At 41.2% G+C, this 27,407-nt stretch overlaps 2 protein-coding genes across 3 annotated transcripts in view; both read right to left on the bottom strand.

The window, feature by feature from the left end:
* Nucleotides 1–15,394, bottom strand: part of LOC134478835 (palladin-like) — a 41,181-nt gene extending 25,787 nt beyond the window's left edge. For all 3 annotated transcript variants that reach the window (XM_087589424.1, XM_087589425.1, XM_087589423.1), the window contains exon 1: nucleotides 15,228–15,394. The gene's annotated coding sequence lies outside the window, so the exon portion shown is untranslated. The remainder of the gene's footprint in view (nucleotides 1–15,227) is intronic.
* Nucleotides 1–27,407, bottom strand: part of Erich1 (glutamate-rich 1) — a gene marked incomplete at its 5' end in the record, with an annotated part of 52,793,804 nt that overhangs the window by 49,598,579 nt on the left and 3,167,818 nt on the right.

Raw genomic sequence — 27,407 nt, 5'->3', positions numbered from 1 at the left:
AGAATGTGAAAAGTGCATAGGAACCATAGGAACAATGTGGGGAGGAGCAGTCTTGTCTTAAAGGATGTAGAAGACAGCTAGGTGTTCTGTAAAGGACATTTATCCGTGAATATCATTGGAATCAAATGATAGTATCATTTGGGCATCAGTTTAAACTCCCCTTTTGCTCACTGAAGCAATGAGTCTTCTGTCACTCTAGTTGTGGTGTTCTTTTACTAGATGTTGTTTACAGCATCATAGGAGGAAAAGTTAGAAAGTCCCCAAGATAGCATTTAGAAGTCATCAAAGGAAGATATTGAACATGGTGAATTTCAACACATTCTGCCAGTAGTAACCTGGTGGGGTATTCCCCAGAAGTATGACAATTGGACCAAGTGAAGCAGTTTACCATCTAAGAACATCTGGTTTTTGGCATTGGAACTGCTTGCTTATCTAGCTTGATGAGCTACGCTTGATGAGCTCCACTGTCCTGTTCCTATCATCGTACTTACCTTTATCAACTCAATGGTTCTCTAGTTCAGTGGTTTTCAGTCTGTAGTCACAACCTCTTTGGGGGTCCAACAACCCCTTCACAGGGATTGTTCATCAGATATCCTTCTGTTAGATATTATACTCCAGTTTGTAATGTTAGCAAAATTATAGTTATGAAGTGGCAATGAAATAACTTTATGGTCGGGGGTCACTGAAACATGAGGAACTGTATTGAAGGGTCACAGCATTAGGAAGGTTGAGAGCCGCTGCTCTAGTTTCTTTGTCTTGACTCTTCTGTAGCATGGAACCTTCCTAATTGTTCTCTTCACGAAGGAAGTTTGTACTCAGATCACTTTTAATATGTAAATATATTTTGTTTATGAGCAACAGGCAGTTCAACTCTAATTTTGAGATGCCAGAATCATGGTAAAAGTAAACAACTATAAAACAAATATGCATATAAAATTTTATGTAGCTAATTAATCATGAAACCATTTAAGAGTTTACAACCCCATTTCGAAGAAGGCACTGAAGACTGCACACATATGTAAGTGATTATGAGTGTTTAAATTTTTTGGTAGACTTACAACTGGTTAAGATCTATACAACAATAAAATACAGTGTTTGGAATCATACAGAATCCAAGTCAGTATTATTTTCACTAGAAAAAAATTGTATATCTGGGAAACACTCAGCCCTGCATGGTTACACATGTCTATAATCCAGGACCCAGGTGTTGGGAGGTAGCCTGTTCTAAGAAGAAAGCTCCCAGCAAGCCAGGGTCCACAGTGAGACCCTCCGCACAGAGAAGAACCAAGATTCAGGTCCAGGCAGTTAATCTATAGTTGTCTTAACCATGTACTTTAGCACTGTTACATTATAGTTTTACAAGCAAGATTCCTAAACCATGCATCATATTAATAAAACAAGATCAGAAACAAGCTCAATACATCACTAACTCCTTTATAATTTAGTATAAGATGAACATACTATGATATGTTTTAAAGCTTCAGGAAAAGCATTGTATAAGGGAGCTTAAGCCAAGTGAATGATGGGAAACAGCCGATTCTTACTGCTAAGTTGGGAGTGTTTGCTGCAGGCATATATTGTCTCACCTGCTTACTAACTCACGTGTTAGCTTTTCAACAGGCGCCATCTTATAGGATTCAGTCGTCAGGATTAGGTTTAAAAATTGCTTGCACAGTGAAAAGCGAATTAATAGCATGATTGCGTACCTGCTCTAGATTTAATTTTCAGCTCAGTTATTGCTGCTGGAACATGCACGCAGGCTAAGTAAAACACTCACTCAATGTGCGATGAACAAGAAGGTTTCTAGGTGGCCTGAGGTTACTGGAAAATTGCGCTTCAGAGATTTTTGTGTCAGTCAACACTTCAAAAATGAAAAGACCGTCTTCCAAAGGAATGATACACAACTGCAAACATCTCCATTATTTCCCTGAGACTTCCTGTTGGATGCTAAATCATGCTTTTTCTAATCTAATGATGCTGTGAGAGATGTGGACTATGAAGCAAAAAAAAAGTACAACTTATCTTGCTTTTGGTCTGTAAAGAAGGAATGAGAGAAATGACAGTGTAAGGGGAAGTGTGATTCTAATGTCCTGTTCCCCAATTGGTTCTTGATTGTAAAGAAGGCCAGGGTGGGACTTCTGGGTCCCAGGAGGAAAAGGCAGAGGCAGAGAAGGAATGGGAGAGGGTCTTTCCTGCCACGCATTGGAGGAGTAAGAATGCAGCAACCATGTAAGGTCTCGAGGGGAGCTAGGACCTGCCGCCTCTGCTACAAGTGAGTGGCCAAGGATGTTTGGCAGGGGTTAGGTGGGACTAGCCACCAAGATTTGGGGAAGGTGGAGAGACAGAGATAATAAATTGGTAAGGGCACACTTTTCTAGGAGAGAAAAAGTAATGCCCAGTAATTGTGGCAAGGAGGTAAATTGTAAAGAAATGTGTTTGTGTGTGTGTGAGTGTGTGTGTGTGTGTGTGTGTGTGTGTGTGTGTGTGTGTGTGTGTGTGTGTTATCTGAGGATTCAAGGGTCTCTGGTGGGACTGGTAGTATGGTCCACTTCCCAGAGCAAAGGCCAGTAGAGCAAAAGGGAAGCCAGAAGGAGCCAGAGCATGGTTGAACCCTGGCAAACACAGAAGCTTTTAAAACTACATGCAACTCGCCAGAAGGAAAATATTTCTCCTTCAGGAAGCAGCACAAGCATCTTGAGGAATAGAGGGATCCTCTGTAGCTTTTGATCTTTGACTGCTTCCTCTCCAGTAGTTTGAGTGGCCTGAAAACCCTTTTTTTTTTTTTAATCTTTCCTCAGTTCAGTTTAGCTTAAATGTCATCTCTCCTAAAACTGCCTCAAGCCATAATTCTGATTCTTGGAATATGTGTGGTTCTAGCTTCTTCCCCCAGGGGAAATGGCTGCTCCTTGGGTCTGCCCATGTAAGTCAACCTCATGATCCTCTTTTTCACTTCCTGTCATAGAATGGTAGAGCATGCAGCTAATGAGAGTTGTGTACCAGTGCAAAGGAAAGTTCACGGAAGATGAGGTATGTCAGGTAGTTTTTCTTCTGTGATTTTTAATAGTCCAATATTAGGGATTGATCAAACATAAAGAAATAACCATACAGAGGAATATGGCAATTGTCTGCCATTAATATAGTTTAAGCAATTTACAGTTAGGGATCAAAAATTTAAGTGAGACCGTTTTTACACAGACAGTCTGGTCAATGCCTTCTGCCTCCTCCTTGTACTTCCTGACTGGTATGAAAAGCTTCACGGCCTATCTGGGTTGTTTACCTATAGACAATTTGCCGATCTGACAATTCTCCGGCACACCCTCTTAAACACAGACTGCTCTCAACCCAGGTTCTGCCTCTCTGTTCCTTAGACCTTTTGTGTTCTTTTAGATTTTCATGACTTTGCATATATTGTCCGTTTTGCCTAAAATGCCCCCTTTTGTCTTTCTCCATCCTGCTTGTCTAACCAGTTCACCTGTCCACTTCCTTTGGAGAATTTCTAGAATTCCCTGGTTAATGCAATTTGATTCTGAGTCCTTTGAGTAGTATGTTATCAATGCAGTTATCTTTTTAAAAATACATATTTATTTATTTTTTCTTTCAGCACTAGGTGTTGGACCTAGGGCCTTCGGCATGCTAAGGAAGCATTCTATCAGTGATTTAAAACCCTAGCCCCAAATAAATGTATATAGATTTGGGGGGTGCGTGGAGACTGTTTCCCCACTGAGCTGTATGCACCATGAAGGCAGGAGATGTGAGTGGAGTCTTATATGGTTACTGCTTATCACATTGGATCACAGCCTGTACTAAAGAAATACTCAGAAATCTCTAGTAGTGTAAACATGTTTTGCACTTTCTTTCAGGCCTTGTCAGGAGATGGAGTGACAGAAACAAAGGTAGGAACTGAAATCTGTTATCACCTCCCCTGCTCTCAGAACCAGAGACCCACCGTAGCATTTCAAATATATGTTCTCCACTGAAATGTTCTGCTGTCAACCTTGAATTGTAAGAATTCATGATTTTTTTCTGCATTTATTTATTGGAGTGTGAAGTGTGTATGTGTGAGGGAGTCAGTTTCTGTTTCCTCCATGTGGGTTCTGCGAATTAAACAGATCAGCAGCCTTGGAACACCGAGCCAGTCACTGGGCCTAAAAACTTACTTCAACATCATATACAAACATTAAATGTGTCCATTTAGCCAGGCAGTGGTGGCACATGCTTTTTGACTTAGCTCTTGGGAGGCAGAGGCAAGTGGATCTCTGAGGTGGAAGCCCACCTGGACTACAGAGTGAGTTCCAGGTCAGCCAAGGTTGCTCAGAGAAGTCCTGTTTGTGGGAAAACTGCTAATTATGGTAGGGTGGAAGTGCACCAAGACCAGATAGCATCTAGGCTCAGCGCATTAAGGGAGACTTCTTCATTAGCAGGGCTTCTTCTCTGACCTTGTCTGGAGAATTCACACACACCTATGCCTCTACCTGAAGAATGTCATGTAGCCTCAATTTGATTACAGGATCAATGTCTTTTATCCTGATAAAACCTGTTCAGCTAGCACTTGAGTATCCTGAGATGCTTCCCTGTGCTAATGAGGCATATTGGTACCCTAAGCACTCAACAAAGGACCTTTGCCTATCTTTGATGTTCCTACCCTCAGGCCCCCAACACTTTATAAATCTTGAGTCCCCCCATGTAAAGTTGATCTGCCCCCTGATAGCTGGTCTCTGGGTGGTCATTTGCTGTATGTATTCACAGGGCTTCCCAACACCCTTGCTGGCTGTCTCTGTTCTCATTGCCTTCTTGGACCAAATTGGCTACCATCTCTAGGGAGACCCACACCCTATCTTGAAAAAAATAAAAACAAAATAAAACAAAAATGCCCATTTAATAGATACCAGTTCATATTTGATATATTCATATATTGATTAATGTTTTTATCAGGCTAAACCTGTTTCCTAATGTTTCCAGGGTTTCTTTCTCCCTCTTTCATAGTGTTCCTTGGTGCCCACGTTAGTCACTGTGTTAGTGTGGTTTGATTTCTTGGATTGTTTCTTGAGAGTAGACTACTTTGTCAGTACCCTAAGGGTTACCAAAGATATCTTTCTGGGACTGGGTGAAGACTCAGCAAATAAAATGCTTGCTGTGCAAATTTGAGGACAGGAGTTTAGGTTCTCAGGACCCAGGTACAAGTGAGGCAGGTGTGGTGGCTGGCACCTCGAAGCCAGCACCCAAGAAACAGAGATAACTGGAGTAAGCTGGTTTGTTATATTAGCTGATCGATGAGTTCTGGATTCAATTAAGAGACCCCAATCTCAATCAATAAAAGTAGAGATAGGGAGAGGAAGACAGTCCATGTCAGCTTCAGAACACACACACACACACACACACACACACACACACACACACCCATGTTCATGCATGGGAGCATAGCACCTCAAATACAGGCAAAAATATTTTGTTCATAGAAATCTACTTTTTACCAACAGCAACTTAACAAGCTGATTGAGATACAAAAGGAAACGAAGAAGAAGAGGCTAAACAAAGAGCTAATAGAAGATGATTATACGATGTTACTTCATTTCTCCCACAATTTGAATTTTAGTGTTTCATTTTGCATTTTTTCCTCCAGGTGAGTTGGGACTTGTTGGTAAACTCATGGATGCTCCTACCCTCCAGCTCCCAACACAGTGCATATGTGAAGATTGGGCGCTTCCTTCCCTTTGAGACAAGTCTTTCATTGGTGTGGAAGTGACCACATAGCCAAGCTTCCAGTCTCTGCCTCTAACACCATTGAGATTCCAGGAGTACGCCAGGGGCCTCCTCTTTTACACACAGATCCTGGGGATCGGCGCTATAATTTTGAGACAAGCACTTTAGTTGACTGTTCCATCTCTCCAGTCCCCATTTTTCCTTTCTCTGTTGCCTTTCACATATTAGGGATGTCTTATGCATCTTGTTTAAATATTAGCATATTCTGAATTTGTGTAATTACTCTATTGGCGATTTTCTATGCTCTCTTCTTAGCTATTATCATGGCCTTTCCTCCAGTTTGTAGTTCTTCCTTTTGTATGTCTTTGTAAGTTTGTTTTGTAAGTGTGTTGAAAATACAATTTTTTTCTCAGCTTTTCTTTGTCTGGGAGTGTCTCTGCCATTTCCGAAGCATAGGTTTTTGGAACACTGAATTATTTCTTGATAATTTTTCTTTAGTACTGTGAAAAAACAAACTCATGCTACTTTCTTTCAGAACAGCGGTTTTCCATCTCCCTAAACTGTTGACCCTTTAGTGGGGTTCCTCATGTTGTGAAGACCTCCAACCATAAAATTATTTTCTTTGCTGTTACCTCAGAATTCCAATTTTTCTACTGTTATGAATTGTAATGTAAATATCTGATATGTGGTCCTTCAACCCCAAAGGGTTTGCAACCCACAGGTTGAGATGTACTGTTCTAGACTATTTGATTTTGTTGGGAAATTGGTTGTCAGGTAAATTGGGCTTCACTTACATAATTACCTGTCCCCCTCTCTCACATCCTTGAGTGCTCACTTTCTTTCACCCTTGAGAATCATGTTAAAATGCTTTCATTATAACCCATCATGGTGTAGATCTCATTGACTTACATTTGACTTGTGACCCCTGACCTTCTATATATCCATACCTTTCTTCAGTTCATGAAGTTTTCTGTTATTTTATTTCCTTTCCTTGGCATTCTCAAGTCTGCCTTGAACCCACACAACTGCCTGCCCTTTGTCTGCACTGTACCCAAAGCCACACAGGTCACTCCTCACAGTTTCCTTTATGCCAACCGGAAATGTTTGAGCAGCCATTCCTCTTGCTGTATTTTTCCTCCTGTTTGCTGTTCCCACCGCCTGCCCCCTGTGGATGCCTCTTTTGCACTTTAAATTTTACTGAGTGTAGCTTGAAGCTCAAGAATTACTGCTTTATTTTTTACAAAAAGTTCTTCTGTGTCTTTTGGTTTCTTTTTAGAATACTGAAATGATTATTTCTTCGAGCCCAATGAGCACCCCCCCCAAAAAAAAAAAAGAAAAAAAAACCTCTCTAAGACCTTCCCCACATTGACTCCTGCCTGACACCTCATTCTACAAGCTTCCTGACCTCATTCTGATTATCCAGTGAGGGGATGATTTTCTTTTCAACACTCAAGATGCTTGTCATGCAATACTGTCTCAAGGTTAAGTATTACTTTTGTCTTCCTAACCTGCTATGTGTGTCCGTCTAAGAATTCTAAGTCAACTGCCTATTTTCTATGCGTCTATAATTACTTCCGGATCTCACCACTGGATGGCACCCAGGTCCAGAATTTGCAGGGCCTGTAGCTACTGTGTTGTTGCAGTCTCAGAACATGGGGACAATCAAAACCCAGGGTTGTTCCTAATATATTGTTCAGAAAGAAACAACAAGAGTAGTCTGATATTTCAAGAGCATCCCCTTTCTCCCAACTTCTTTAAGGTAAATCCAGATGCACCCATGGTTATGCCTCTGTGGTGGTCAGGCATCACAGAATAATGTTCAGATTTTGTTTCGTTTGTTTGTTTGTTTTGAGACAGGATTTCTCTGTGTAGCCCTGGCTGTCCTGGAACTCACTCTATAGACCAAGCTGGCCTATCTCACAGAGATCTGCCTGCCTCTTCCTCCTGAGTGCTGGGATTAAAGACGTCCACCACCACTACTGGGCAATTCTATTCATCTTTAAGCAGTGCATGGATCATATACAGGGGTCTGTGTCATACACATATGCCATCAAAGTCATCAAATTATGCCCATCCCTGAAGAAGCAGCTTTCTAAGAGCAAGCAATACACCACTGAGACCAAGTTGCTGAGAGTAAGCTCATGGTCATAGATTGTTACAACCAATCACAGGAGATGCTAGTTAGAAAAGAAGCCCAGAGACTGGGTCTGTATGTCATCTGGCAATAGTTCCATGGGAAACATGGATTCAGGGAAAAGAAGGAGGCGTGATAGGCACAAGACTAAGATAGGACAGGAACATTAACCCATGTCCTGGTTACTCATAATGAGCTGTCTCACTTATTACATCACTGAAAAAATGTTACTGAAAAAGACCTCTGCCCCTGTTCCAGGTTCCGGGTCAAATAGTTTTTCTCACCTCTGACACACATGGGCCACTTGAAACTGACATTTAAAGTTACTTGTCATTGAGACCCGCATTTGACAGCTCTGCACTCTTAGCAGTTCTGTGCCTGCGGTTCTGATCCAGTTCTATAGAGTATCCCCCTTGCATCTGTATCAACTTCCTGCCCTGACTTTCAGTGTAGTTCCTCTGAACAGGGTAGCCTCTTCAGCCTCTTATAAGAGCCATTGTGTCCCACATACATGGCAGAATACACGTACACAATACTCACATATATAGTATGATGCATGATCCAACAATTATTGTAGTAATTAAGATTGGGGATCAGCGCGGCTGTCGAAGTGACTCAGAGGTTAAATACTAACTGCGCAGCCTGGTGACTTGTATTTGATCCCTGAAAATCACATAGAAAGCTGGATGGACGGCTGCACACTACAATGCCAGCATTCCCATGGCAAGATGGAAGGCAGTGACTGGAGAATCACCTGGAAGCTTGTAGCCCAGCTTGCCTGGAGTATGCAGTGCAGAAGGAGAAATGAGAGCCGCCTTCACAAGATGAGAACCAACTTTCGAAAGCTCTATGCAGACCTCCACACTCATCTTATGGCACACATAAGCCCCAGCCCCAAACAAACCAACAAACACTAAGAAATGAAAACTCAAAGTATCTGTGTTTGCTATTGACCATCAATACTAAGTGGAATCAGGAGTGCTTTCTCAGTTAAAGCCAGAGAAATTGGTTTGGCTTGTACATTTGTTATTTCATAAATTCCCACATGTTGGAAAGACTAAAACACATCCAACTATGCCACCAGTGGACTTGCTCGTGACAGAACCGCGGGTATTTGCGAGGAAGAGGTACACCACTCGCTCATTTAGAAACGTTAAAGATAGCATATTAAGGGGTTGGGGATTTAGCTCAGTGGTAGAGCGCTTGCCTAACAAGCGCAAGGCCCTGGGTTCGGTCCCCAGCTCCAAAAAAAAGAAAAAAGAAAAAAAGGAAAAAAAAAGATAGCATATTAAACACTTATCTCTAATGATTCTGACTTTTACATTTCTTATCAACAGCCAAGGAAAGTGTCTTGGGAAAAAATCAGAAGCAAAATAATCACCCATTCTGTTTGCCAGCAATTCTAGTACATGCTGAGCCCCCATATCCCAAAACCGGAAATCCCCAAATGGTCTAAAATCCTAGGCTTTTTAAAGTACTGGCTGATATGACATCACAAGTAGAAAATTCTCCACCATCGAGTCCTGTTGTCTGCATGAAAATTGTTAAAAGTGATTATTAATAATACCATTGAGAATATACTTTCAGGCCTCATATGTAAAGTATATATAAAACAGTTTTGCTTAATAAGTCTGGACTCCCATCTCCTATGTGCCCCATTATGTATATACAAATGTTGAAAAAATGTAATATCTGAGACATCTTTGGTTCTAAACATTTCCCATAAAGGATATTCAACAGAATTGTGTAAAGTTTGCTAACTCTTTGAGACATGTAATATGGACATGGTTAAAAAGGTACCTACTATGAGTTATGCTTCTCTTCTGAAGCCTAAGGACATAACCTTCTGAAGGAGTAACATCTCAGCATTCCTTTGACTTTTTGCTCATTGTTGTGTCCAAGAATTAGGGCTCAGAACTCATACTAAGTGCCCCACCACTGAGCTCTTCACATCTACAATCTAACATTTAATAGAAGAGGTAAGAGTAGTAAACTAAGAAATAATTTCCAGGTTCTGTATTTCTTATACTTAAATGCCTTCTTATCCTTCCTGGATTGGCTGACTTTTGGGCATTTTTTTTTTTAATGACGTCCATAGACCATGATTGATTGGAAGCCTCTCAATTGTTGGAGAGATGGGTGATGACTGCCACACACTGAGATTGGGCTCAGGCTTTCGTCTCCCTTAAACTACCAGAGAAACAGAAGCTGCTGATATTTTCCCACAGTGCTTTGCAGGCAAATTCTTGCAGGTACATTTTGACATGTGTTCATGTTGTCAATTTCCTGCTCATAAGTAAACATTTGGTATTGCAAAGGTTTGGGAGGGTCAGCCAATACCGCGAGGTAACCAAGACGCTCAACTACCTCCAGATATGAGCACACAACCTATCAGAATTCTTGCTTATTCTAAACAGATATTGCTTCCAAGTGTAAACTCCTATGATCACACATTTTCTTAACTTTCTGTGCATATTTCACTCATTTTGTAAAGTTTATACCCCTCAATTAGTCGGTTCTTTATATGTGTAATTTTATGGCTCACAGTTTCTTCTTGAGTTAATATCATCTGAATTCTGTGAAATTATAGTATAAAATGAAGAGCATATGGTGTTTATATTGAAGATTTTGGATTTTGTATATGTATCATACATCCTAACATAAGAAATCTTAGCATAGCCACGTCCCTCACCAGCCACAGCACTTTAGTGTTGACCCTGTACCTTTTCTGGAGAGGAGAGCACAGCAAGACTGACCCTGATAGTGGGTGCAAGTAACCCGGTCCCCCGGGTGAGAGCTCAGGAAAACTGGCACTGCCACTGGGGAGAGCTGGCCTTGAGGTCATGAGAGCAGGAGAGCTGGCTCTGTCCCTTACCTGCAGCCCTCAGGAGAACCAACACAGTAGGGCTGGACTTGGTCAAGGAGGACAGGGTGAGCCAATCCTGGGGGAAAAGTAGAACTGGCCCTAACACTCATCTAGCCTGTGGTAGCTGAGGTGGCTTAGATGTGGGACTGATGGCCTCCTCCTCACCACCTATGGTAGTTGGGAGAGCTGGCCCTGAGGGCACGATAGCCCTGCCCCCTCACTGGCTATGACACCTGGGAGAGCAGACCTTGCAGCTCACCTGGGCAACACAGTGGAGCTGGCCCTGATGGAGAAGGCTCAAGTGAGTGAGCCTTGAGGGTGTGAGAGCAGGAGAGGTGGTCCAGCCCATCCAAGGCTACAGCACTTGGGAGAGGGCCTCATGCCTTGACTGGGAAGCACAGTGGAGCTGGCCCTGGAAGCATGAGTGTTGGTGAGTCAGCATCTGGAGGTGAGGGAATGAGATCAGGACTCTGCCTCCTGTTGATGGCCACATTGGATGGCCTAGTCAGAGCAGTCTGGAGGGCTCACCTTGGTAGTTTGGGTAGGGAAGAGCTGGCAGGCTGACCAGCTCAGCCACCACCCAGGCCCAGGTCCACAGCTTTGAGTTGGCCACTCTACCATCTAATCATCTGCAGATGGCTGGGACACATGAAAGGGCCAGTCGTGCTATCTGAAGCTGCAGAATCTCCATGACACAGAGCAATGAAAGGATAAATGGGAGGAGGCCCTGTGAGGATCCAATATTGTCACAGAAGCCGGAGATCTCAAACCAGACCAATGACTCATCGCAGTGAACGTTTACAAGAGAAGGTGTGTGAACTTCGGTACACACTGTGACAAACTACAGCTTTCAGGACGAGGTGCGCTCTGTGCTTTGATTGTTCGTGTTTTTTATTTTGGAGAGGAAGTTGTAAGGGCAAAGGGTGACTATGAGGTGGTAGGGAGATGAGTGGAACTGGAGTAAATGGTGTGAAAGTCATGAGGAATCTATAAAAAGTTAAAAAAAAGTAAAACAAAAATGAAATCTTAGTATTGCTATCCTAGTATTTGGGGAAGCATTTATTTTTGAGGTCCTGAAATTGTAATATATATATATATATATATATATATATATATATATATATATATTTCACAATGCTTTATGAATATGAAAACAGCAAAAAGATAGGCACATCTATATGTTATAAATAACCGTGACTTTTACAATTGTTGACTTTGATGCACAGAAAAATTACATTCATGACACTTAGGAGAATCCTCTATATTGTGAGTAAAATATATGTGCATATATATATATATATATATACACACACACACACACATACACACACACACACACACACACATATGAAACCTTATGAGAAACCTTCCAGAGTTATTTCCCTTTCTCTCTCTCTCTCCCCATCTCTCCCCCCTTCTTTCTTTTCTTGTTTTTTTTTCTGTTTTTTTTTTTTTTGAGACATAGTTTTTAGTATAACCAGCCCTAGCTGTCCTAGCCTCACTCTGTAGAGCAGGCTGGCCTTGGACCTCACAGAAATCTGCCTGCCTCTGCCTCCTGAGTGCTGGGACTAAAGGCATGTGACACCACACTCAGCTTAAGAATTATTTCTTAAACTTAACAGAATGCAAGAAAGACAAGCTTGACACACACAGCCAGTGCAGAGTATAAGAATAGCAGAGTAAAACCAAAGCTTCCTATGACTGACTGCCTCTGAGTTAATCATTCTCACAGTAAATCATCGGACCCTGATGGAGCACACATCATGTTTCTACTTTAGTATTTCTATTATCCAAGACTGAAAGAAAAAGGCCGAAATATTTGGCTCAATGTGTAGCATTCGGAGCTGGCAGACTCAGCATCGAAGCTTGTGTGTAACTACAGAGCTCTCTCTTCCCACTGCTGGTACTATGGGTAATCGTTGGAAGTGTTTAGCAAAGAGGAGAATAATTGGTTTCTGTAGAATATGTCAAGAAACACCATGGCCAAGACATTCCACAGAGCTGCTAGAAGTCTGAAAGAAAAACTGATGCTAGAAAGGAGACGGAATCTTATATCCTTTAATCGTGTGTACTAGGGCGAAAGAAGCACTCTTCTGGTGCCTTGGAGGTTTCAGACAGGGAGAGATGGTTCAATAGTCCCCTGAAAATGCACATATGCATAAGAATAAATAATGTCAAGTGTTGGAAGAGTGTAAGCCAATCAGCTCTATGGTGGGATTTAGATAGGAAATAGGAAATTCAAGTCATAAGCTTAGGCGGAAATTTTCTAGTGTAAGTGACTTAGATATTTAAGCACCCTCATTTGTTTGTTTATAGTCACAGAAAAAGGATTAATTGCTTTTGATTAAACCATTCAATATTGCTGATGTTTTTCAGAAAACCTATCTATGAAGGTCAAAGCTAAGAACAGAGGCTTTGAAGTTTGTTTGCTTATTTGTTTATTGTTTTAGAATCATGGCTAATTTTAGACTAATTTCTTGCTTCTTATTTCCTTCTTCCTTTTTTTTTTTTAAATCTCTGTTTTCTCTTTCCTCATTTCAGTAATTTTTCTGGTCATTATAAAGAACCCTGTAGGGCAACAACAGCCAAATGTGAAAACATTCACAAAAATCCTATGTTTGATGCAAAATGACTTTAGTTATAAAGTCATGGTTTAACAATGTGCAAGCTTCTTTTCTTTTTGATCATCAGATAATTGCCATTGTGAAAAGGTATCTCAAATTCACCCTGTGATTTTATACACAATCCACCCTGTCAAAGTAAGATATTTTATCTAAATTGTAAACGGAAGCTGACAGTTCATCCAGTTATGACACAGCCATAGACTGTGTTTAATGAGGAGGACTTGAAGGTTTTTTCCTGGTAACCTCTTCATTTTATCATCTTCATATTGAATCCACTGGGAATACTGTAGTTTTTACTTGTAATTTGTTCATTTATCACTTTCATTCAAAAATCACATTTGACAGACTGCATTGTAGATATCCAGTCAAAAAGGTTTTATTCCTGTGTGTAGTAAAATTGTTTACCCAAGATGTTCCTATAGTCTCTGCTATGATGCTGTGTCACTTGCAAATTATTGTCATAATGCTTTGATTATTTTTTGTTTTCTTGGCTGGAATTTTACCAGGCCCTGGCCACTCACTCTGCATGGACTTGATTCATAGGTGAACTCCAGAATCACAGTGTCCTTCAAAGGCCCCTGACTACCCTGTTTAAGCAGTGGGGACTCTTGTCCTGGCCTTGCATGACTATCAGTTACTTTATGTTAAAGAATTAGGCCAACTTATTTTGCACACACAAATATTTCCTCTTTGCACCTTTAGAAATGAGAATACAAAACCAACAAAGCCAAAGCCAAGAAGTTACAATGGTGGTAACTTCCCAGAGTGATCCTTACTCCTTCTCGTGAGAAGAAGTGTGACCTGTGGCAATTTAAATATCCACTTTTAGCTGCAGAACAAAGAAGACTGGTCAGAAAGCAGACATAGAGCCAGAGAAAGGGACCCCAGCCCACACCCAATGCCAGAGCAACAGGACCAGGAATGTGCAATCCTGTAGTTACAGAACCGGTTATGGCTAGATAGGACCGCTGACCTCCTCTTCAGTTAGCAGTTACAAAGTTCTGAATATTTGAGCAGAGTACTCAATTTCTTTGCGAAAAAAAGTTGGATAGTATCTTCATCGTGTAAAAAGGGCATGGTTTTGATAGACAGAGAAGTGGAACAGATTTTGAATGGTTTTCTATTGCCAAGTAATAGACCTTGTATTTGGCTGTAGTATTTACACTAGAAGTTAATCAGTATTTTTAGAAAATGCTAAAAAGTAATATGAGACTGAAATAATTCTTCACCAACATCATGTGTTGGATTCAAGACAATTTCCTCAGTAGCTTAAAAACAGCACAATACAGGACTGGGTTTTGATATTGATCTTTGACAGACTGCACTGTAGATATCCACAGTCAAAAATGTTTTATTCATGTATCCATTAAAATTATATTACCTGGTTTTATGCCCAACTAATTTACTTATGTCCTGTTGGTTAATTTCAAATCTTTCAAGAGATAATAAATAACTCAAAATATTTAAAACCTAAAGTTTATTTTTTGACACCTTAATGTTTATTTATTTTAGATCAAGGTTTATTATTTTAAGCCATCAGTTTTTAGCTTAAACATGGATGACAGTCAAGATGGCTACAGTTTCATTTACTATGAAATATAACACATACACCCTCTTGACAAATTTGACTCCAACACAAACTTATTTAACCCTTTTGGAGTTGATCAGAATGATTTAGCACACCTAAGATTATAAACCTAAGGTAGTTGTCTGACAGTGTGGGCAGAAAGAAATCCAGCAAAGTTTATGTGTTACCTGTTTTGGGGGAAAAATACAAAATTAACATTACATTTCTTATCCTCATGAAAGGAAGAAACTCAAGCATTTTCCAAATAGTATCACAGTGCCAGGCAAAGCTATTGAAATATTTCCAAGTTTAAAAGTCTTAAAAGTGTCGTCTTACCAGTAAGTGTGTTAAGCTGTGTACAGAACTTTTCAATGCTTGGTTGGTTTGAAGCCTTCGCAAGGGCGATGGATTTCCCAGGAGCTTTTCTTCTCTCTCCTGGTGAGAGGAGGTCTGCCTTGCCTGTCCATTAAGGACTGCTTGGTCTGTGGGATTGAGACAACTGTGGCCTGAGACTCTCATCTGTTCTCTTACTCTACTCGGCTATATTTGGTAACTGAACTCATGTTTCAGCTGAGTGCCACAATCAGGACTCCAAGTAGTGGGTTGGGAAGCAGCCCCAGATCTGAGGCTGGGTTCTTAGAAATGAAAGCCACTTGGTATAGAAGGAAACATAGTTATGAATTGAAAATGACATGACATTTAAACATAATACCCTCTGACTTTGTCAGCCTTTCCCCAGGCCTTTAGTATTTACAGGTATGTTTATGGTTTCCAATTAAAAAAAAAAAAAAGAACTTCGGAGGAAGAGCCCTGGGATGATTAAATTTTAGCCATGTGGTGGGTTCTCCAAAATAGTAAACTCAGTAGCTATTTAAAAATTAAGCCACCTGCCAAATTGAGTGGATATGCCAATTGATTTCTTACTTCATCGTGTTAATTTAAAATGGTCTTATGACTAGAGTGTGTATTAAAGACATAGTCCAAGGCATAATGGAATAGTGCAAGAAATGGAGACTGAGTCTTATAGTTCAGAGTGTGAGCCTGAGGCATTAAAAACACTTAAAGAATAATTTCCTGAAAAATCTGAGCACATGGTGAATGAACATTGTCTCATACAAGTATGAAGTTGTCTCAACTGTAAATAAATATATATACATATGTATGTATATATATATACCACAAATCCTTTTCTTAACTATTTTATAGCAGCTCACTGTGACCTAATCTGTATTGTTCTCTTGTTAATAACAAATAGAGGTAGGAGGAGCCAAGCACTTTTCTGATCTAAGATTGTCTTCTAGAGTAAGATCTAAGGGCGTGGAGAGAATCATAGGGAAGGTCCCAGGAAACTCCAGAAGTACCGAGACTTGATTTGGATCTCATGACCTTTGATCTGGTTTCAGGTCTAAAGAACTCTGTCCCTGATAGTGAAGTTTGTGAGTTGCTCCCTGTTCCGTTCTGATCCCTGGCACAGTGTCTCCATGGCCAACTTGCCCTTACACATTTTACAGCTTACTCTTTGTAGAGCAAAAGTGGTACCCGCCTCTTAAGTCCGATTGTCTTAGTTTGCTTTTGCTGTTGTAAGAAAATGATAAAGATGAACTAATTTACACAGAACAGATGTTGACTCATATTTCTCTAGGCTAAAAGATGTCCATGGGTTCCTTGTCCAGGGAAAGTCCTTTCTCTGTTTCTAAGCTGTCACCTTGAGTTCTGTATCCTCTTGTGGGGACACTTCCATTCCACGGCACGAAGTTGAAGGCAAGATAATTTAAAGAAGGGTATTTAATCCTTCCTGTGGTGTCAAAACTCATAATTTCACTCCTAAGCCACACCGTTAATATCGTTGCGTTGGGAATACAGTTCAACACCTTTAAAAGAAAACTAAGCACTTAAATTTTAAATCAGAGTTCAAGACAATAGAAAGTGTACAGCAGTCACCATGCCTGCCAAGAGAACGCAACAAGGAATGATTGCTTTTACAGATCACAGGAGGAAAAGAACACCTCAGCCTCTCAGCCTGAGGGGCTTTGCTGCCTCAATGTGGACCTTGGAAGGGGCATTCAGACCTTAGCATGAATTAAACAAACAAGGATTTGTCTAATATGCTTTTATCCCAAAAGGACTAACAAAACTGGAAAGGCCGGAGATGGAGAGGGAAGATGATGGAGAGTGCATATAAAATGGTGGAAAGTGGTAGTTATGAGGACCAGTCCAAGTTATAAAACTGAAATGCCTACAGAGGGGCTGCTGATAGAAAAGACGAGATTTACCCTGGAATCCCAGAGGAACTCAGCAGTGGGAGGCTTCCGTCCGACTTTGTCTTGTGCATAATCTTAATCGACAACTTCACTATTGCAGGTAGGACTGGGATAGGACCTAAGGTCCAGACTAAGAAAATCCCTCTGGAGCATGAGGTGCTCCTTCTTGTCTCTGCTTTACACAGCTAGGAGGCTCCTTCCCATGTCTGGGCTGGCAGGAGGCTGCCTCTCTGGGACTTTAGAGCAGATTCTAGTTGCAGAGATGCAAAGTACAGACGATATCCATGGAGAGGCCATGGGGGAAATGTATGATATTTTCTTTCATTTTGTCTTCTTTCCCCCTTAAATCTTTTAGTGAATTAGTTTAGTTTAGTGAATTCATATTTTCTTCTTCCTCCATTTTAGGAAACTCCATCAGTAAACTGGCATGGTGTGGCAGCAATGGAAGTAGGAACCGATGAATCTGACCAAGAAACAATGAAAATGGAGGCATGAAGACTTTGCTCAGAAACAAATCCTTCAAACATGGCCCATCTTTAGACACCTTCCTTTTGCCCTGTATCTGGCTGAGATACACTCTTCAGAATCAAGTATGACACACACTGAGCGTGTGCTCATCTGTGCACAGCAGTGGACTTCACATGCTGCCCATAGACTTGGTTTCCTGAGGCTTGTTTAACCCACTGTCCATGTGCTGCCTGATCCTGTGGCTGCTCTTCTGGTTCCAGGGCACCTGACAGACTGTGTATGCACAAGATGATAAGAGATAAAATGACCCAAGGTCAAAGTAATGAAAATAGAATTGAAATTGTATGTGAAAAGTGAGATGAGACTCTATACTTTATATTTATATGTGAGCATTGGGCACCGTTGGGTATTTTCTGCTCAAGCCCCCACAGTGCTGGGACTTGAACCTTGCACTCTACCATAAAGTTATAGTTCTAGTTCCATAAATCTCATTTCTAAATCTGCCTACAGGGAGAAAGTGTAAAGTTCCACACAGAGCTGAACAAAAACATTTGTTTCAATAGACCATATGTAATTTAAGAAAAATAAGCACATGCCTTTATAATAATGAAATAAATCATGTATTATATTACAATCACATCATTATTTGCTGAATAATGTCAAATTGAATACAGTAAAAGCACACAGTATTGTTTTGAAGAGTACTAGGTAATATTTGAAAGAATTATTAACAAGTAGAAGGAAATTGTGTATTAAAATATATTACAAGTTAAATTTATCCAAGTTGTAATAGTTGTTTTATGAGGCAAAAGTAAAGAATTTAATTCAGCATATTAATAAGTCAAAAGGAAAAGGCCATATGGCTATTTCTTTAAGTTATTAGCATGTCTTTAAACAAAATTTAACATCCATTTTTATTTAAAATATAATTTTGGAAGGTTAAAAAAATGATTCTAACTCAAATTTTAAAGTATATATGCACAGGAGCATGTATGCATGTACATGGTACATATATACACATTTAATTATGATATCACAAAGTACTTAGATATGAAACACCAACAAATACTGTCAAATACAAATCTTTTCAAAAATATTTTATACTTATTTATGCTTATGTATGTATATTTGTGTGTATGAGTATGTGTACATGTGTGCAGGATCTTATAGAGGCCAGAAAAGGGGATCAGATCCCCTGAAGCTGGAGTTACAGGTGGTTGTGAGCCTCTGGTGTAGATGCTGAGAACTGAACGCAGGCTCCCCGAGGAGGAGCAGTAAGTGTTCTTTACCATGGAGCCATTTCTTCAGCTCCCAGTTGCAAGCCTTAACAGATGGGGGAAACCAGATGGGAAGGCAAGCCTAGAAGAAGTGGGATGATATGCTCCACATGTCCCAGGAAGGATCGATTCAGTGGCAAGCCAGTTCTCACAAGGAAAAAAACCTACAAATTCCATAGAACTTCAATCCAAAAGGCACTTCGTTCTGTGGAATCAGAAAAGCAATACAAGATTTTATCCAGACAATCTTCCATTGCCAAATATATAGGAAGACTGTGAGAAGGGTACAGCTGAAGAAGCCCGAAGCAACAGATGCCTTTGGTGGGACAAGAAGACGTGAACAGAGAATTCTGATAAAACAACATGTAGAATGCTTGGGTGGGAATGGTCCCTTGAAGTGGCAGCAATTTTTTTCTTGCCTTTGCACAATTCCACTGATCGCCCTTTTATTGCAGATTAAGGATTTTGTGTAGGGTCTGGAAAGGTGGCACACGGTTGAGAATGCTCGTAGAGGACCTGAGTTCAGAAGTTCTTAGCACTCAGATTAGGTTGCTCACAACTGCCTGCAACTCTGGCCTCAGGGGTTCCAATGTCTTCTTTTGGCCTCCACAGGGATGCACAGGTATGCATGCATACATGTACACACACACACACACACACACACACACACACTCACATACACACACACATACCCAATAAAAGTAAATCTGAAAAGGTAACTATATATTTCACTTTATTCAGTAAAATAAATGTTCCTTGGGTCTATGGGGAAAATGGAGTGGAATGTATTAAGAAGTATGTAATCATAGGGATATATTCAATATAGAATTGTGGTCTCAATTAACAACAATGTGAATAGCAACTCCATATCTGTGGTTACAGCTTCTTTTCTTCTCCTAGTTTAGAGTATTGCCACAGTGGTTCATCTTCAAAACTATGCATTAACTGGAGCACGCTGCATGGAGAACTTGATTGCAGTGTTCATGCCTTGTTGTTCTTCGTATGACATCATAGGGTCTCTTGACTGCTACTGTTTTTCACTCTCTCTGTTTTCCTCATCAATATGAAATGTTTTTACCAAGACTTTTTTTTAATGTACATGAGGACACTGTCACTGTCTTCATGTACCAGAAGAGGGCATTGGATTGCATTATGAATGGTTGTGAGCCACCAAGTGGCTGCTGGGGATTGAACTCAGGACCTCTGGAAGAGCAGACAGTGCTCTTTACTGCTGAGCTATCTCTCCAGCCCAATATGAAATATTTTAAGATGTATTTCGAAAATAGAAAAAAAATGATATGGAAAAGATAACTTTAATTTACCATCCAATAAAAAAAATTTTTTTGCCAGTTATTATTGCTGGGAAGTAAGATTCCAGGAATCTTTCTATTCTCCCTCCCGCCTTCCTTCTACTTTTATCTTTGAAATCCATGTCTGATTCCTTACTAGGAAAAACATGAAGGAAAGATTCCATTCACTCAATAAGCTTAAGTCATGCCAGTCATTAGAACATTGTTCATAGTATATAACCTGTTAGCTAACTCAGGATTCTTCAAGTTCTTTGGATATTAAGTAGAGAAAAAAATTTTTTTTGTGATTTTGCATGTTTTGCCTTGGGAATTAAAAATACACTTTGTTGACTATAAATAGTTAACCGAGGCTCCCTGTCTTCTTAGTCGGCTCCCGATGCTGATTGGTCAGTCACCACTGGACCACAGTCTGCAATATGAAGATCTACCTTCATTTGGCTACCTTGGAAATGTCATATCCTTTGACCTACTCTATCCTAGACCTACTGAGGACACATTTCTTATTAAAAGAGACCTTATTTAAAAATTTATAAGAACACCCCCCCAAAAGTACTGTGTATTTTACAGAATGGCTTAGTAAACTCATAAAATTTTGTAACCATAAAATGTGATTTTTCTCGAGCTATTTATTTTAAAAGGTAACACACAAATTGTGGTTTGAATATGAAACATAAGCATAACGAATCTTTACACGGTTACAGTTCAAGCACACAGTTTAAAACATTGTTTTGAAATATGAAGACTTCCCTAGGATTTTGAGCCCCCGACCCCCCCCCCCCCACCTCCAGTTTTGTTCATAGGAAGAGAAAGACAAACCCAGCAAATGTTTAGAAATGGCTTTAGCACATCATTTGACTTAGAGCTAGACCTCAGTGTTTTATTTCTCCCAAAGTTTGCTTTTTTGACAGCTCATAGGCTTAGTGAGGGAACAGCAAACTCCAGTGCAGAGGTCACTGTCAGACAACTGCAGACAGCTGTGTGACCATTTCAGTGGCTGCTTCCAAAGAACTGGCCTGTTGAAGGACATGGCTGCCACTCCCCAGGAAATCAGAAAGGAAGAGCAGGACAAAGGAGGACATCAGCTGTTGGACCAGCAGAGGATTTAGAGAGTGCAAAAATGCCAATCCCGAAAGACAGTTGCTGAACAGCAAACAGCCCCGAGCCCCGCCCACCAGGACTTGCCTGCCCAGCAATTTGCTCAGCTCTTGCTATTTTGGGAAGGAATTTCCACAGAGTTGGCATATCTTCAGCTCCGAGGTTTCCTCTGATTGAATGATCAACAGGTGTCGAAAAAGGCTGTGGCAGAAATATCACAGACCCAGTGTGCTCCTTTGACATCTGTGGGCTGTGACTGTAGTGTTGTCGGGTGGATCCTTTTTAATCAAGGAGGCTTTCCGCAGAATAAATGCTAATCAATCACTTCAAGATCATTGTTGTTCTGTGGTTCTGCATTTGGTAATAGTATATATTATTTTTGGTATATGAATTGACTACTGCACTGAGATGATAAAACTGGCATCTAAAGGAAATTAACAACAGGAACAAGGATACAACTGAAGATCCGCTTTTCTCTCAGTGGAAGTGCTTTCTGGAGGAAGGCTGGTGTTTCCAATGTCCACAGTGTAGAATTGCTGACAGACATTTTTCACAGAAATGAGTTGAAGCCTGTGCCTTCCTTTACTTTGTTTTTGTATTCTCCAGTGCCTCCCAGACAAAAGAAAACACATCTCACCTTACAATTTCCCAGTACATAGTATACTGCACTTACTTTCAGTGTTCCATTTCTCTAGAGTCCTACCAGTCTGTTCTCTGTCCTATCCACTTCTGTGCATCTGATGTTGACTCATTAAAGTTCTCGGACACACCAGTCCTGAACGGATATTCTGTCTCCTATACACTGGGGAAAGGGAAACCAGAAGGGTGACAAGGAGGAGAAAAGAAACTGAAACTCATCCTATATGTGCAGAAGCTGCCGTGCTGGAAGCTCTGACAGGTGGATTCCAAGGTCCGGCATCTCCACAAACATCCTTCTTGAGCTCTGAACTCTGTCCTGTCTTCTCCACTCCCTCATGTATAGGTCTAGGATCTGAACTCCCAAGCTCCCAAGTGAGGAATGGTGTGTGTGTGTGTGTGTGTGTGTGTGTGTGTGTGTGTGTGTGCGCGCGCGTGTGTGTGTGTGTGTGAGAGAGAGAGAGAGAGAGAGAGAGAGAGAGAGAGAGAGAGAGAGAGAGAGAGAATTAGTGCTTATAAGTCACATTTTGGGGTTGTTGAAGTGAGGGGTGTCCTTAGGCAGAGACCTATAGCAAAGCTGTCCCCTTTGGGTCAGATTAGGGAAGCAGATAAAGAAGTACATTCTACCCAGATCATTTGTATTTGATGCAGATCTTCAGGGGTTCAAATATACGTCTTGCAGTTCTGTTGCCTTATTGTTTTAGTCTAAGTTGGCTGACTTCCAGCTCTGAAGTCTTTCCATTTCCTCTTCCAATCCTGGTTGCGTGCTTCCAGAGCTCTTCCTGGGCTTAGCTTTCTGCCTTTGAACAATGCACCAGATCTCTCGTTAATTGTCCTTCAGTATCTTGTTATCTGGATTGTAGTCTCTCTTCTCCTCTCTCCTGCAAGCTCCTTTCCTGCCCCTCCAAGGATGGAGATCTGAGAGTCAGTCTACAGGCACAATCCCTTTTAAGGCAGTTTATGGTTTATCTGCAAATATCATTCTTTAAAGGTTTGCGATGTCTGATTTTGTTGGTGCTTTGTGACTTGTCATTTCCAATGATTCACACTTTCATTCCTTAAAAATAAAGTTTAAGAATCATTTTAAATTATGTGTATGTCTTTGTGTCTGTCTGTGAGTGGGTCTGTGTGTTTAAGTGCAGGTCTATGTGCAGGCTAGGTCACTGGATCTCCTGGAGCTGGGTTACAGAGGGTCGTGAGCTGTCTGAGGTGGGTACTGGAGCCTCTGGGAGAGTAGCAAGCTTTCTTAACTGCTGAGTTAACTTCCAGCCCTTACAATTTTTTAAGTTCTTAATTCCCAAGAACGTATATCACTGTATATTGCCAAACTGTCATGTGTGGTGTAGGCTGAGAAGCTGACCCTACCAGTAAAGGTGTGCGCATTCCCCTTCTCAAAGCCAAGTATGCTCATCTCAAAATATCCTCCAGGGACCCTTTGCCTGAGGTCAAGCTGGTCCCTCAAACTCTGTGGCAGGGAGAGGAAAAAGTCTAACCGATAAAGATGTTGTGCCTTTCGGAGATCTAGAAGGTAAACTGTTTCTGACATCACTAACATCACATTGTTTACTGCATGAAATTAAAGAACCTGCAAGGGATGGAGAGATGGCTCAGCAGTTAGGAGCATTTGCTGGACTTGCAGAGGTCCCAGTTTAATTCCTACCCTTAATACCAAAAATACCAGAAAGCTCACCAACAACTTTAACTCCGTTTCCAAAGGCTATGGAGCCCATTTCTGACCTCCACAGGCACTGCACACGTACGGTGAATACTTAGACAAGCAGGCCAACACGCCCACGGATAGAATTGAAAGATTTAAAAATCAAAAGGTGTTTGCAGCATGTAGGAGAAGTGGGGAGTTCACTCATAGGACACTTAGACTTTGGAGGCTCAGCCATGGAGACAGAGCTCACGGGAAGTCCGGCTGTGGTTTTCTACTGGATGCTGTGAGCACCCCGTTAGAGGATGTGATCTCTACCTGTTGTTATTTGTTACTTTCACTTGGAAGATCACCCCACGGGACACTCCTCTCTGCCTGGAGACTCTTCCTGTTGGGCATGCCAGCTGCTGGCTTTAGAGCAGACTTCCCTAGCTGATTTTTGCTGCATGGTTTATGTTCCTACTTTGACGATATTCTGCCATCTTTCTGTGACTTGCAGTTATCCTTTTCCTTTGGCTTCCTGTAAACTCACTAAGCTGATTTATTCAAAGCTGGAAATGTGGGTACTGTAGCACATCCTTTATACTGCACAACCTACCTTGTTAGAGCACACCAAGCCTTGCTCTACTCCAGTGCTTTGCATATGTAGACTTGAGGGTTTTGCCAGGCTATTCTGTTCTTAACCACATGGGTTTAATCTGAAAGGTCTGTTTCTTGGGGATATCTTCTGTTTCAGTAACACTTTTCCTTCTGGGATATACATTATCTGAGTGTGGCAGACTGTTCTTGTCCTCATGGTATGACTAATCAGCAAGCACAACCCCATAGCCCATAGCAGATACACAATAGCTGTTAGGTTCTCTACTTACTTCTCTTTCTTACTTAGTAGTCTTGCAGCATTTTCGAGAACTAACCCTATTTTACTATCTGTCTGTCTGTCTGTCTGTCTATCTATCTATCTATCTATCTATTCATCCATCCAACCATCTATCATCTATCCATCCATCCATCCATCTATCCATCCATCCATCCATCCACCCATCTTTTATGTATTTACGTAGGAGTAGGGTCTCACTATGTGGACTGGAATCACTATGTAGACCAAGTTGGTCTTTCATTCAGAGCTATGCCTATCTCTCCTTCCCAAGCTCTCTCACTTCCTAGTGGTATTTGACTTGTCCTATTTAAAAATTCTTTCCATTTTAGGCTTGGCTCCTCCCTCTTCCAATCTCATCATTTCCTCTTCTTCCATTTGGACCCTAAAGATTATTTTTTTCTGAGGGGGAAAGCGAGTTTGAGTGCAGGCGATCAAATTTCACTGTGCTTTCATCTACTTCAGTAAAAAAATCTTTAGGGAGTAAAATAATCAAACAGAGGAAGAAAAAATCAAATCATTCAAACTGGAAGATGGAGTACTTATGCTTAGAGTGGAGTTTTTAAATAGGACATATAAAATACCATTAAGAGGTGAGATTGGGTGGAAGGCAGAGGCAGGCATAACTCTAAGTTCAAGGCCACCTTAGTATACATGGAGATTCCAGACCAGCTAGGGCTACACAGTAAAATCCTGTTTCAAAAAAAAAAGTGAAAATTATATTTTTTATGTTATTCTATAATAACCCTTGGGAAGAAGTAATAGAGAATTGTAATTGTTTATTCTTTTCCTTTGTTTCCTTTATTTCCATGCCAACCTATTTCTTAGCATCATCTCTCACTTCCATTTCTGTGGCACTAATGAGGCAGCTACCACTAAGCTAGACACCCTTACTCCTGTCATAATTTATTTTCCAGCAACTAATCTAACCAAGGAAGAAACATTTTCCGACTACCAGAAAAATCTCTCCATGTCTTTTCCCTAACTCTGTTGTACCTTGTTACTAAGGTTGTAGTCCGTCATGTCTGGACAGCTTTCATGAGCTCAGTGCAAAATGGAGGACTCCCTTTTCTTTTCTTTTTTTTTCATGTTTTTTTTTAATTGGATATTTTTTATTTACATTTCAAGAATTATCCCCTTTCCCAGTTTCCCATTCATAAACCTCCATCCTGTGCCCTCTCCCCCTTCTATGAGAGTGTTGTAAGGCTTGAAGTGAGTCTGTTTTTGTTTTTGTTTTTGTTTTTTATCTTTATTAACTTGAGTATTTCTTATTTACATTTCGATTGTTATTCCTCTTCCCGGTTTCCAGGCCAACATCCTCCTAACCCCTCCCCCTTCCCTTTTATATGGGCTTCCCTTCCCCATCCTCCCCCCATTACCACCCTCCCCCAACAATCACGTTCACTGGGGGTTCGGTCTTGGCAGGACTTCTTGGGCTTCCCCTTCCACTGGTGCTCTTACTAGGCTATTCATTGCTACCTATGAGGTTGGAACCCAGGGTCAGTCCATGTATAGTCTTTGGGTAGTGGCTTAGTCCCTGGAAGCTCTGGTTGGTTGGCATTGCTGTTCATATGGGGTCTTGAGCCCCTTCAAGTTCTTCCAGTCCTTTCTCTGATTCCTTCAACAGGGGTCCCATTCTCAGTTCAGTGGTTTGCTGCTGGGATTCGGCTATGTATTTGCTGTATTCTGGCTGTGTCTCTCAGGAGCGATCTACATCCGGTTCCTGTCGGCCTACACTTCTTTGCTTCATCCATCTTATCTAGTTTGGTGACTGTATATGTATGGGCCACATGTGGGGCAGGCTCTGAATGGCCGTTCCTTCTGCCTCTGTTCTAAACTTTGCCTCCCTATTCCCTGCCAAGGGTATTCTTGCTTCCCTTTTAAAGAAGGAGTGAAGCATTCACATTTTGGTCATCCTTCTTGAGTTTCATGTGTTAGGACTCCCTTTTCTTAGTGGAGCTTCATCTTATCTATCTGATCTGAGGAGTCAGACCCCTCATCTTCTACCTGAGGAATATCAAGTAATTTTGGGCAAAATTACAGGTTCCACTTCCTGGAAGGTGTCTATGTGCAAATGAGGTATCTGCAGAACCTTAAACCTCAGCCAATGAAATATCACCCTAAGAATAACCTCTTCCCACCAAGAGAGTCAACTGACCTGAACCCTGGGGGCTCTCAGTCTAAACCACCAACCAAAGAACAGACTTGGGCTGGACCTAAGCCTCTCTGCACATACGTAGCAGATGTGCAGCCTGGTCTTCATGTGGGTCCTGAACAACTGGAACAGAGGCTATCCCCAGAGCTGTTGTCTCTACATAGGGTATGTCCTTCTAGCTGGGCTGCCTTATCTGGCCTCAATGGGAGAGGATGTGTCTATCCTCATCGAGGCTTGAAGTACCAAGGTGGGGGGATACCTAAGGGGAACCCAACCCTTTCAGAAGAGAAGAGAAGGGGGATGCGGAAAGGATTGTGGGGTGACGAGGAGGGTGACAGTGGGTGGGATACTAAGTGAATAAGTAAAAAACAAAATTGAATTTAAAAAGAATAACCCTTCCCTACTCTCCAAGGTATATATGTGGGATGATGTCACAGGTGAGGCAGGTACAAGATAGAATGAGGCCTGTCATTGGACAAGAAGGAAGGATGGGCAGGAGAAAAGTTTGAGGGACGGGGAGGAGACTGGAAGGGAAAAGAGGAAGAGACAGGAGGGACAGGAAAAGCCATGGCAGAGAGAACATGGAGGCTGACGTTAAGATTCCGCTCTGTGTATTTGCAGGTTGTTATGAATGTTCTTAAGGAATGGATGCGTATAGAGCTTTGTATGCTTAGGTGGGGAATTATATCTTATCAATTAGGTCAAAGGTTATATGTTCTGTGTTCTTTCTTGTGGAGAATTGAGTTTGAGAGAGTGTGTGGTGGCAGAGGGGTCGCCACGGAG

This window comes from Rattus norvegicus, chromosome 16 (genome assembly GCF_021556685.1).
Source record: "Rattus norvegicus strain SHRSP/BbbUtx chromosome 16, alternate assembly SHRSP_T2T, whole genome shotgun sequence".
Lineage (NCBI taxonomy): Eukaryota > Metazoa > Chordata > Mammalia > Rodentia > Muridae > Rattus > Rattus norvegicus.
This window is presented reverse-complemented; position numbering and strand designations above follow the sequence as displayed.